The sequence below is a fragment of the Saccostrea echinata genome, unplaced genomic scaffold (genome assembly GCF_033153115.1).
Source record: "Saccostrea echinata isolate AGI-Se365-2 ecotype Australia unplaced genomic scaffold, CSIRO_AGI_Sech_v1 ptg000045l, whole genome shotgun sequence".
Lineage (NCBI taxonomy): Eukaryota > Metazoa > Mollusca > Bivalvia > Ostreida > Ostreidae > Saccostrea > Saccostrea echinata.
The window spans coordinates 6,919,271-6,931,385 of record NW_026889794.1 but is presented as its reverse complement, the minus strand read 5'-3'; the positions used below and the strand labels follow the sequence as shown (position 1 = coordinate 6,931,385).

At 39.2% G+C, this 12,115-nt stretch overlaps 3 long non-coding RNA genes across 3 annotated transcripts; all 3 read left to right on the top strand.

Annotated features, from left to right (window-relative positions):
• The first annotated feature begins 581 nt into the window (after positions 1-581).
• Positions 582-3,885, top strand: LOC133201737 (uncharacterized). Its single transcript, XR_009723139.1, has 4 exons — positions 582-883; positions 1,728-2,122; positions 2,503-2,624; positions 3,413-3,885. It is a non-coding gene; the product is annotated as an uncharacterized LOC133201737 (long non-coding RNA).
• A 695-nt stretch (positions 3,886-4,580) lies between these two features.
• On the top strand, positions 4,581-7,884 carry LOC133201729 (uncharacterized). The gene is made up of 4 exons (XR_009723138.1): positions 4,581-4,882; positions 5,725-6,119; positions 6,500-6,621; positions 7,412-7,884. It is a non-coding gene; the product is annotated as an uncharacterized LOC133201729 (long non-coding RNA).
• Positions 7,885-8,579: 695 nt separating this feature from the next.
• LOC133201728 (uncharacterized) lies at positions 8,580-11,884 on the top strand. Its single transcript, XR_009723137.1, has 4 exons — positions 8,580-8,881; positions 9,725-10,119; positions 10,500-10,621; positions 11,412-11,884. It is a non-coding gene; the product is annotated as an uncharacterized LOC133201728 (long non-coding RNA).
• The last annotated feature ends 231 nt before the right edge of the window (positions 11,885-12,115 follow it).

Here is a 12,115-nt window from a genome sequence, read left to right as displayed (position 1 = left end):
GGGCCCCCAGGGGGGCACTGTGTGTATTGGAGGGGTAGGATTTCCTCTTCTGGCTATGGGTTACAAACTGTTTACTGGCCAGAGGAGGGTAGAAAGGTTGAAAAGGCACACAGAGTTGCCCTTATGGCAGAATGGAAACTGACACGGAGTCAGTTTCCACGTGACAATGTCGAGTGCAGCCACTTATGTCACAATAAGCTTTGTGTGAACCCCCAGCACCTGGTAGTAGAGTCCCACTCTATCAACCAGGAGAGGATTCACTGCCAGTTGCAGGGGCTGTGCAGCAAGTCACACATGCCCTGGTGCATTTTATGTAATTATATTTTAATTACATGTAAATTTCATTTCATTTAGTTAGGGGTTTTGAATAGCTGTGCTCATTTTTTTTGCTTAACTTTTGAGATTTTTGGTCTTTAAATGACTTTGAAAACATCATATTCTTTCTGTAGTTTACTTCCTCCTGATGCTGTTCATAGAGTTTATACAGCTTTTTTCTTTTGATTACTCTAGTATTTCTATATTTTTTTGATTTCTGATATGTTTTTTGCCTTTCATAATTATTTTGAATATTTTTCAGAGATTGACTAACCCTCCCCCCTTCTGGGATGGGGGCACCCACACCAGCACACAAGATCTTTATGGATTCCCCCGGGCCATTATTTGTACTGTGAGCTGCACTGTGCGCCCGACCGTGAAAGTTGCGTGCAAAAGTGACATTCTTAGGCAGTGACCGCCTTAGACGCCTATTGAAGCTCTCCACTTTCTGTGTATTGGTATTAAGAATGGATTTGTCTAGCACTGACGGGGCAAGCCGCCTATTGACACAGGCCTGGAGAATCCTTGCATTGGCCCTGGAGTATGGAATTTTGAAGTTTCCATCAAGGTAAGCACTTTTAGCGAGCCAATTTTTCTTTCCACCCTTGCATACTAAGGAGTGTTTTTTGCATAAGGCATGTTCACCCATGTAGCAGCAAATTATGGCATCACTCACATAGGAGAGTTGCTTCTTAATTTTGCATGCATGACCTGTGCATTTTATTTGTGCCTGATTTATTTCACCAGTGCATCTGTCTGTAAAATCTATAGCAAAGTTATGTAGCAGTTTGATTCTTTCAGCTTTAGTATTTTTGGGCATAATTTTCTGTAAAGATTCATCTTTCTTGATGGCCTTTCTGACATTTTCAGCAAGATGCCGAGTGTCGACAAAATGTCGCGGTTCGTCCGATAGTTTGCCCTCGGCATACAAAGACTCTGCAGCCTTGAATATTGTACTGTCAGGGTCTGACGTAATGTCCTTGACATTTAAATCATTCTCGAGAAGGTCCTCTATGCCCTCTTTGGCCCAGGTGAATTCGTCACCAATGTTTTTGGTCATGGGTATATTTGCCCCACATGTCTGCTCAGTGCACACATGGCTTGGATTGTTCTTGAGGTGCTGTCGCTCAGGACATATTTTGTTTTTGGTCACTAAAGATATTATCTCGTGACTACTGGTCACATCTTCTGCAATTGAGAAGACGGTCTGTGTAGCAGGCTGGAAGGGGGTTTCCCCCACCCCGGAGTAGAGGGAGTTATTATACATCCCATCGCACTGAATTCCTATGTTGTTTGGGTTTGGGGCCCCCCGCAATTTATTAATATTAACTAATTTCTTACATCTTTTTTTCATATCACTCTTATTCAGGGTAACTACTTTTTTGCATGACAGTGTTACTTGTCTTTTGTAGTGAAGACTCGGCTGGAGGTGGAGTGTTGGTGGCCATAAAAATTTTGCGCAGAGATGAACTGCCAATGGGGGTTTGACTTAGACCTACTTGTAGGCCATAGTTTATTGTTGCTGCTTTCCTTCCCCTGGAATTGGACTGCACTTCCACATAGAGCTTGTGCATTTCTGAAGTGTAAGGGCACCTGCTGCATTTCAGCCGTAGTCGAGTACCCAGGCCACGCCTCTCCTCAGAGTCCATGTCCCAGGTCAGGTTGCCGTCACATCCAGGGTTGGTCCTCCCATGTTCTTTGAAGGCTGTATTGAACAGCCCACTTGTCTTTTGAAGATGGAGCAGTCTGTGGGAGTCTGAATCACACCTACCGAAACCAGTTTTGTATCTGATCACTTCCTATCCAGGTAAGTTCATTTTCAGAAATTAGAGTTACTCCCCTTAGACTATACTTGTTTTCAGAATTGAGACAAAAGACTCATCACAGTCTGTAGAAACTGGTTTTGTAACTTTTTTCCTCAAATAAATGATCAATTTTAAAGAATGTTATGATAATTTAGAGAATTAATTAATTATGAGTTAATTAAGCTGATTAATTGGACATGATCTTAGGTATACCCCTTATTTCAGGCATATTGGCCTTGTATGGGCCTATTCTAATAATTAGAAAATTTATTTACTAATTATAGAGGTTTAATTTCATTATTTATTAAATTTTAAAGAACTGTAGTTAATACCCCATGGATTCGGCCTGCATCAAAGCCTCAGGATTCTCTTTCTTTTTCAGGGGTCTTGGCCGCAGCAACCGGTGGCACCCAGGTCGCAGCATCATTTCCTGTTCCTCACTCACTGAGGGTGGATGTCTCACCAGTTCCAGGGTTTCCCGGTCTACTCTTGTGAATGGTGCAGGTGAGTTTTCTTCTTTGTTAAGTAATTTTCCCTTGTTGTGAGGCACATATTTGGGTTTAAAACCATAATTATTCCCTCTTTTGAATTTTCCCATCTTTGAAACCTGACTGAAAATTTTACTATGGATACTGTGTCTGAAGTGAAATTCACTTGTGATGTGCTTTTTCCATTGCTCTATCAGCATCATGTCAAGTTAAGGTGTTATCGTGCAATAATTTATTATCATGATAGGAATTAGCCAGCAACCCTCACTGCAAAATGTAGGTGTATTGAAGGGGGTAATGACAGTTTTACTGCTACAGAGAAACAACACTACTAGATCAGATTACCTCTCATCTCTTTTGATAACCTTCTCTTAATTGGCTGTCAGCTGCTTAGTGATTTCATTTTGAATTGTAAAATTAAATACATGTTAAAAACATTTTTTCTCAATAATTTGATTTTTTTTGGCTATTTTTTTTAAAACCGGGTACAATATACCCTGAATGTGAAAATTACATGTAATCCCTCAAATCCTCTTGAAAACATAAGAAATAACACTGTTAGTCAGTTAATTACATATTTTATTTCATAATCACTGTAAAAAGTCAATATGAAGTTCACTTCAATACATCTTCATATCACAGTTGCATTCATTCTGTGTAGGGGGTTACATTAAATAGATAGTCATAATTTACATGTTTTTACATGTAATTTCTTCAGGTTACATATTTTAAATGTACAATATACATGTTATCTAAAAATGTCAAATTGGCCACTTTTTCACTTTGTTATCCATTTGGTTATAGGAAAAACACCAGAATTGCCTAGGTACAGGGGGCCGCCATCTTGGACACCCAAAGTTGTGCGGAGAAGAAAAGCTGACAGGAGTCCTGATTGGTCATTAAGAGAAAATCTTTGTGGTGGAATTTGACAGTTAAATATAAGTGATAAAAATTATATGTGATATAACAGAATGTGTGAAAAGATATAGGACTTGTAAAGGAAGACTTGAGATGAGGGGTGATATTTTGCTGGACAGTTTCATTCAGTGCGGATCTATACCAGTTGTAAACAGGCCAAAATTTAAAGGAAAAACGCAACGGCACGATATATTTTTCGTGGTGGAATTTTGAAGAAGAGGTGTTGAACTTTCTTTCACAGTGACTGATTTTTTGAATATTGATTATATAAATAAGTGACAGTGATTGGAATTTGTATGGAAGTCTATGGGAAAACATTTGGTGGTGTTTGTCCTATACAGAGGTGACAAGAACCAGTTTATGAGGTAAGTGTAAGAAAATAGTGCATTTTTAGCGCCATTTGTCATTTTGATTACAAAATGGATGCATTTTTTGATAATTTAAAAAAAAAGTTAAATCTTAAAAGTGAGCGGGGCCCCCAGGGGGGCACCTGTGTGTATTGGAGGGGTAGGATTTCCTCTTCTGGCTATGGGTTACAAACTGTTTACTGGCCAGAGGAGGGTAGAAAGGTTGAAAAGGCACACAGAGTTGCCCTTATGGCAGAATGGAAACTGACACGGAGTCAGTTTCCACGTGACAATGTCGAGTGCAGCCACTTATGTCACAATAAGCTTTGTGTGAACCCCCAGCACCTGGTAGTAGAGTCCCACTCTATCAACCAGGAGAGGATTCACTGCCAGTTGCAGGGGCTGTGCAGCAAGTCACACATGCCCTGGTGCATTTTATGTAATTATATTTTAATTACATGTAAATTTCATTTCATTTAGTTAGGGGTTTTGAATAGCTGTGCTCATTTTTTTTGCTTAACTTTTGAGATTTTTGGTCTTTAAATGACTTTGAAAACATCATATTCTTTCTGTAGTTTACTTCCTCCTGATGCTGTTCATAGAGTTTATACAGCTTTTTTCTTTTGATTACTCTAGTATTTCTATATTTTTTTGATTTCTGATATGTTTTTTGCCTTTCATAATTATTTTGAATATTTTTCAGAGATTGACTAACCCTCCCCCCTTCTGGGATGGGGGCACCCACACCAGCACACAAGATCTTTATGGATTCCCCCGGGCCATTATTTGTACTGTGAGCTGCACTGTGCGCCCGACCGTGAAAGTTGCGTGCAAAAGTGACATTCTTAGGCAGTGACCGCCTTAGACGCCTATTGAAGCTCTCCACTTTCTGTGTATTGGTATTAAGAATGGATTTGTCTAGCACTGACGGGGCAAGCCGCCTATTGACACAGGCCTGGAGAATCCTTGCATTGGCCCTGGAGTATGGAATTTTGAAGTTTCCATCAAGGTAAGCACTTTTAGCGAGCCAATTTTTCTTTCCACCCTTGCATACTAAGGAGTGTTTTTTGCATAAGGCATGTTCACCCATGTAGCAGCAAATTATGGCATCACTCACATAGGAGAGTTGCTTCTTAATTTTGCATGCATGACCTGTGCATTTTATTTGTGCCTGATTTATTTCACCAGTGCATCTGTCTGTAAAATCTATAGCAAAGTTATGTAGCAGTTTGATTCTTTCAGCTTTAGTATTTTTGGGCATAATTTTCTGTAAAGATTCATCTTTCTTGATGGCCTTTCTGACATTTTCAGCAAGATGCCGAGTGTCGACAAAATGTCGCGGTTCGTCCGATAGTTTGCCCTCGGCATACAAAGACTCTGCAGCCTTGAATATTGTACTGTCAGGGTCTGACGTAATGTCCTTGACATTTAAATCATTCTCGAGAAGGTCCTCTATGCCCTCTTTGGCCCAGGTGAATTCGTCACCAATGTTTTTGGTCATGGGTATATTTGCCCCACATGTCTGCTCAGTGCACACATGGCTTGGATTGTTCTTGAGGTGCTGTCGCTCAGGACATATTTTGTTTTTGGTCACTAAAGATATTATCTCGTGACTACTGGTCACATCTTCTGCAATTGAGAAGACGGTCTGTGTAGCAGGCTGGAAGGGGGTTTCCCCCACCCCGGAGTAGAGGGAGTTATTATACATCCCATCGCACTGAATTCCTATGTTGTTTGGGTTTGGGGCCCCCGCAATTTATTAATATTAACTAATTTCTTACATCTTTTTTTCATATCACTCTTATTCAGGGTAACTACTTTTTGCATGACAGTGTTACTTGTCTTTTGTAGTGAAGACTCGGCTGGAGGTGGAGTGTTGGTGGCCATAAAAATTTTGCGCAGAGATGAACTGCCAATGGGGGTTTGACTTAGACCTACTTGTAGGCCATAGTTTATTGTTGCTGCTTTCCTTCCCCTGGAATTGGACTGCACTTCCACATAGAGCTTGTGCATTTCTGAAGTGTAAGGGCACCTGCTGCATTTCAGCCGTAGTCGAGTACCCAGGCCACGCCTCTCCTCAGAGTCCATGTCCCAGGTCAGGTTGCCGTCACATCCAGGGTTGGTCCTCCCATGTTCTTTGAAGGCTGTATTGAACAGCCCACTTGTCTTTTGAAGATGGAGCAGTCTGTGGGAGTCTGAATCACACCTACCGAAACCAGTTTTGTATCTGATCACTTCCTATCCAGGTAAGTTCATTTTCAGAAATTAGAGTTACTCCCCTTAGACTATACTTGTTTTCAGAATTGAGACAAAAGACTCATCACAGTCTGTAGAAACTGGTTTTGTAACTTTTTTCCTCAAATAAATGATCAATTTTAAAGAATGTTATGATAATTTAGAGAATTAATTAATTATGAGTTAATTAAGCTGATTAATTGGACATGATCTTAGGTATACCCCTTATTTCAGGCATATTGGCCTTGTATGGGCCTATTCTAATAATTAGAAAATTTATTTACTAATTATAGAGGTTTAATTTCATTATTTATTAAATTTTAAAGAACTGTAGTTAATACCCCATGGATTCGGCCTGCATCAAAGCCTCAGGATTCTCTTTCTTTTTCAGGGGTCTTGGCCGCAGCAACCGGTGGCACCCAGGTCGCAGCATCATTTCCTGTTCCTCACTCACTGAGGGTGGATGTCTCACCAGTTCCAGGGTTTCCCGGTCTACTCTTGTGAATGGTGCAGGTGAGTTTTCTTCTTTGTTAAGTAATTTTCCCTTGTTGTGAGGCACATATTTGGGTTTAAAACCATAATTATTCCCTCTTTTGAATTTTCCCATCTTTGAAACCTGACTGAAAATTTTACTATGGATACTGTGTCTGAAGTGAAATTCACTTGTGATGTGCTTTTTCCATTGCTCTATCAGCATCATGTCAAGTTAAGGTGTTATCGTGCAATAATTTATTATCATGATAGGAATTAGCCAGCAACCCTCACTGCAAAATGTAGGTGTATTGAAGGGGGTAATGACAGTTTTACTGCTACAGAGAAACAACACTACTAGATCAGATTACCTCTCATCTCTTTTGATAACCTTCTCTTAATTGGCTGTCAGCTGCTTAGTGATTTCATTTTGAATTGTAAAATTAAATACATGTTAAAAACATTTTTTCTCAATAATTTGATTTTTTTTGGCTATTTTTTTTAAAACCGGGTACAATATACCCTGAATGTGAAAATTACATGTAATCCCTCAAATCCTCTTGAAAACATAAGAAATAACACTGTTAGTCAGTTAATTACATATTTTATTTCATAATCACTGTAAAAAGTCAATATGAAGTTCACTTTCAATACATCTTCATATCACAGTTGCATTCATTCTGTGTAGGGGGGTTACATTAAATAGATAGTCATAATTTACATGTTTTTACATGTAATTTCTTCAGGTTACATATTTTAAATGTACAATATACATGTTATCTAAAAATGTCAAATTGGCCACTTTTTCACTTTGTTATCCATTTGGTTATAGGAAAAACACCAGAATTGCCTAGGTACAGGGGGCCGCCATCTTGGACACCCAAAGTTGTGCGGAGAAGAAAAGCTGACAGGAGTCCTGATTGGTCATTAAGAGAAAATCTTTGTGGTGGAATTTGACAGTTAAATATAAGTGATAAAAATTATATGTGATATAACAGAATGTGTGAAAAGATATAGGACTTGTAAAGGAAGACTTGAGATGAGGGGTGATATTTTGCTGGACAGTTTCATTCAGTGCGGATCTATACCAGTTGTAAACAGGCCAAAATTTAAAGGAAAAACGCAACGGCACGATATATTTTTCGTGGTGGAATTTTGAAGAAGAGGTGTTGAACTTTCTTTCACAGTGACTGATTTTTTGAATATTGATTATATAAATAAGTGACAGTGATTGGAATTTGTATGGAAGTCTATGGGAAAACATTTGGTGGTGTTTGTCCTATACAGAGGTGACAAGAACCAGTTTATGAGGTAAGTGTAAGAAAATAGTGCATTTTTAGCGCCATTTGTCATTTTGATTACAAAATGGATGCATTTTTTGATAATTTAAAAAAAAAGTTAAATCTTAAAAGTGAGCGGGGCCCCCAGGGGGGCACCTGTGTGTATTGGAGGGGTAGGATTTCCTCTTCTGGCTATGGGTTACAAACTGTTTACTGGCCAGAGGAGGGTAGAAAGGTTGAAAAGGCACACAGAGTTGCCCTTATGGCAGAATGGAAACTGACACGGAGTCAGTTTCCACGTGACAATGTCGAGTGCAGCCACTTATGTCACAATAAGCTTTGTGTGAACCCCCAGCACCTGGTAGTAGAGTCCCACTCTATCAACCAGGAGAGGATTCACTGCCAGTTGCAGGGGCTGTGCAGCAAGTCACACATGCCCTGGTGCATTTTATGTAATTATATTTTAATTACATGTAAATTTCATTTCATTTAGTTAGGGGTTTTGAATAGCTGTGCTCATTTTTTTTGCTTAACTTTTGAGATTTTTGGTCTTTAAATGACTTTGAAAACATCATATTCTTTCTGTAGTTTACTTCCTCCTGATGCTGTTCATAGAGTTTATACAGCTTTTTTCTTTTGATTACTCTAGTATTTCTATATTTTTTTGATTTCTGATATGTTTTTTGCCTTTCATAATTATTTTGAATATTTTTCAGAGATTGACTAACCCTCCCCCCTTCTGGGATGGGGGCACCCACACCAGCACACAAGATCTTTATGGATTCCCCCGGGCCATTATTTGTACTGTGAGCTGCACTGTGCGCCCGACCGTGAAAGTTGCGTGCAAAAGTGACATTCTTAGGCAGTGACCGCCTTAGACGCCTATTGAAGCTCTCCACTTTCTGTGTATTGGTATTAAGAATGGATTTGTCTAGCACTGACGGGGCAAGCCGCCTATTGACACAGGCCTGGAGAATCCTTGCATTGGCCCTGGAGTATGGAATTTTGAAGTTTCCATCAAGGTAAGCACTTTTAGCGAGCCAATTTTTCTTTCCACCCTTGCATACTAAGGAGTGTTTTTTGCATAAGGCATGTTCACCCATGTAGCAGCAAATTATGGCATCACTCACATAGGAGAGTTGCTTCTTAATTTTGCATGCATGACCTGTGCATTTTATTTGTGCCTGATTTATTTCACCAGTGCATCTGTCTGTAAAATCTATAGCAAAGTTATGTAGCAGTTTGATTCTTTCAGCTTTAGTATTTTTGGGCATAATTTTCTGTAAAGATTCATCTTTCTTGATGGCCTTTCTGACATTTTCAGCAAGATGCCGAGTGTCGACAAAATGTCGCGGTTCGTCCGATAGTTTGCCCTCGGCATACAAAGACTCTGCAGCCTTGAATATTGTACTGTCAGGGTCTGACGTAATGTCCTTGACATTTAAATCATTCTCGAGAAGGTCCTCTATGCCCTCTTTGGCCCAGGTGAATTCGTCACCAATGTTTTTGGTCATGGGTATATTTGCCCCACATGTCTGCTCAGTGCACACATGGCTTGGATTGTTCTTGAGGTGCTGTCGCTCAGGACATATTTTGTTTTTGGTCACTAAAGATATTATCTCGTGACTACTGGTCACATCTTCTGCAATTGAGAAGACGGTCTGTGTAGCAGGCTGGAAGGGGGTTTCCCCCACCCCGGAGTAGAGGGAGTTATTATACATCCCATCGCACTGAATTCCTATGTTGTTTGGGTTTGGGGCCCCCCGCAATTTATTAATATTAACTAATTTCTTACATCTTTTTTTCATATCACTCTTATTCAGGGTAACTACTTTTTGCATGACAGTGTTACTTGTCTTTTGTAGTGAAGACTCGGCTGGAGGTGGAGTGTTGGTGGCCATAAAAATTTTGCGCAGAGATGAACTGCCAATGGGGGTTTGACTTAGACCTACTTGTAGGCCATAGTTTATTGTTGCTGCTTTCCTTCCCCTGGAATTGGACTGCACTTCCACATAGAGCTTGTGCATTTCTGAAGTGTAAGGGCACCTGCTGCATTTCAGCCGTAGTCGAGTACCCAGGCCACGCCTCTCCTCAGAGTCCATGTCCCAGGTCAGGTTGCCGTCACATCCAGGGTTGGTCCTCCCATGTTCTTTGAAGGCTGTATTGAACAGCCCACTTGTCTTTTGAAGATGGAGCAGTCTGTGGGAGTCTGAATCACACCTACCGAAACCAGTTTTGTATCTGATCACTTCCTATCCAGGTAAGTTCATTTTCAGAAATTAGAGTTACTCCCCTTAGACTATACTTGTTTTCAGAATTGAGACAAAAGACTCATCACAGTCTGTAGAAACTGGTTTTGTAACTTTTTTCCTCAAATAAATGATCAATTTTAAAGAATGTTATGATAATTTAGAGAATTAATTAATTATGAGTTAATTAAGCTGATTAATTGGACATGATCTTAGGTATACCCCTTATTTCAGGCATATTGGCCTTGTATGGGCCTATTCTAATAATTAGAAAATTTATTTACTAATTATAGAGGTTTAATTTCATTATTTATTAAATTTTAAAGAACTGTAGTTAATACCCCATGGATTCGGCCTGCATCAAAGCCTCAGGATTCTCTTTCTTTTTCAGGGGTCTTGGCCGCAGCAACCGGTGGCACCCAGGTCGCAGCATCATTTCCTGTTCCTCACTCACTGAGGGTGGATGTCTCACCAGTTCCAGGGTTTCCCGGTCTACTCTTGTGAATGGTGCAGGTGAGTTTTCTTCTTTGTTAAGTAATTTTCCCTTGTTGTGAGGCACATATTTGGGTTTAAAACCATAATTATTCCCTCTTTTGAATTTTCCCATCTTTGAAACCTGACTGAAAATTTTACTATGGATACTGTGTCTGAAGTGAAATTCACTTGTGATGTGCTTTTTCCATTGCTCTATCAGCATCATGTCAAGTTAAGGTGTTATCGTGCAATAATTTATTATCATGATAGGAATTAGCCAGCAACCCTCACTGCAAAATGTAGGTGTATTGAAGGGGGTAATGACAGTTTTACTGCTACAGAGAAACAACACTACTAGATCAGATTACCTCTCATCTCTTTTGATAACCTTCTCTTAATTGGCTGTCAGCTGCTTAGTGATTTCATTTTGAATTGTAAAATTAAATACATGTTAAAAACATTTTTTCTCAATAATTTGATTTTTTTTGGCTATTTTTTTTAAAACCGGGTACAATATACCCTGAATGTGAAAATTACATGTAATCCCTCAAATCCTCTTGAAAACATAAGAAATAACACTGTTAGTCAGTTAATTACATATTTTATTTCATAATCACTGTAAAAAGTCAATATGAAGTTCACTTTCAATACATCTTCATATCACAGTTGCATTCATTCTGTGTAGGGGGGTTACATTAAATAGATAGTCATAATTTACATGTTTTTACATGTAATTTCTTCAGGTTACATATTTTAAATGTACAATATACATGTTATCTAAAAATGTCAAATTGGCCACTTTTTCACTTTGTTATCCATTTGGTTATAGGAAAAACACCAGAATTGCCTAGGTACAGGGGGCCGCCATCTTGGACACCCAAAGTTGTGCGGAGAAGAAAAGCTGACAGGAGTCCTGATTGGTCATTAAGAGAAAATCTTTGTGGTGGAATTTGACAGTTAAATATAAGTGATAAAAATTATATGTGATATAACAGAATGTGTGAAAAGATATAGGACTTGTAAAGGAAGACTTGAGATGAGGGGTGATATTTTGCTGGACAGTTTCATTCAGTGCGGATCTATACCAGTTGTAAACAGGCCAAAATTTAAAGGAAAAACGCAACGGCACGATATATTTTTCGTGGTGGAATTTTGAAGAAGAGGTGTTGAACTTTCTTTCACAGTGACTGATTTTTTGAATATTGATTATATAAATAAGTGACAGTGATTGGAATTTGTATGGAAGTCTATGGGAAAACATTTGGTGGTGTTTGTCCTATACAGAGGTGACAAGAACCAGTTTATGAGGTAAGTGTAAGAAAATAGTGCATTTTTAGCGCCATTTGTCATTTTGATTACAAAATGGATGCATTTTTTGATAATTTAAAAAAAAAGTTAAATCTTAAAAGTGAGCGGGGCCCCCAGGGGGGCACCTGTGTGTATTGGAGGGGTAGGATTTCCTCTTCTGGCTATGGGTTACAAACTGTTTACTGGCCAGAGGAGGGTAGAAAGGTTGAAAAGGCACACAGAGTT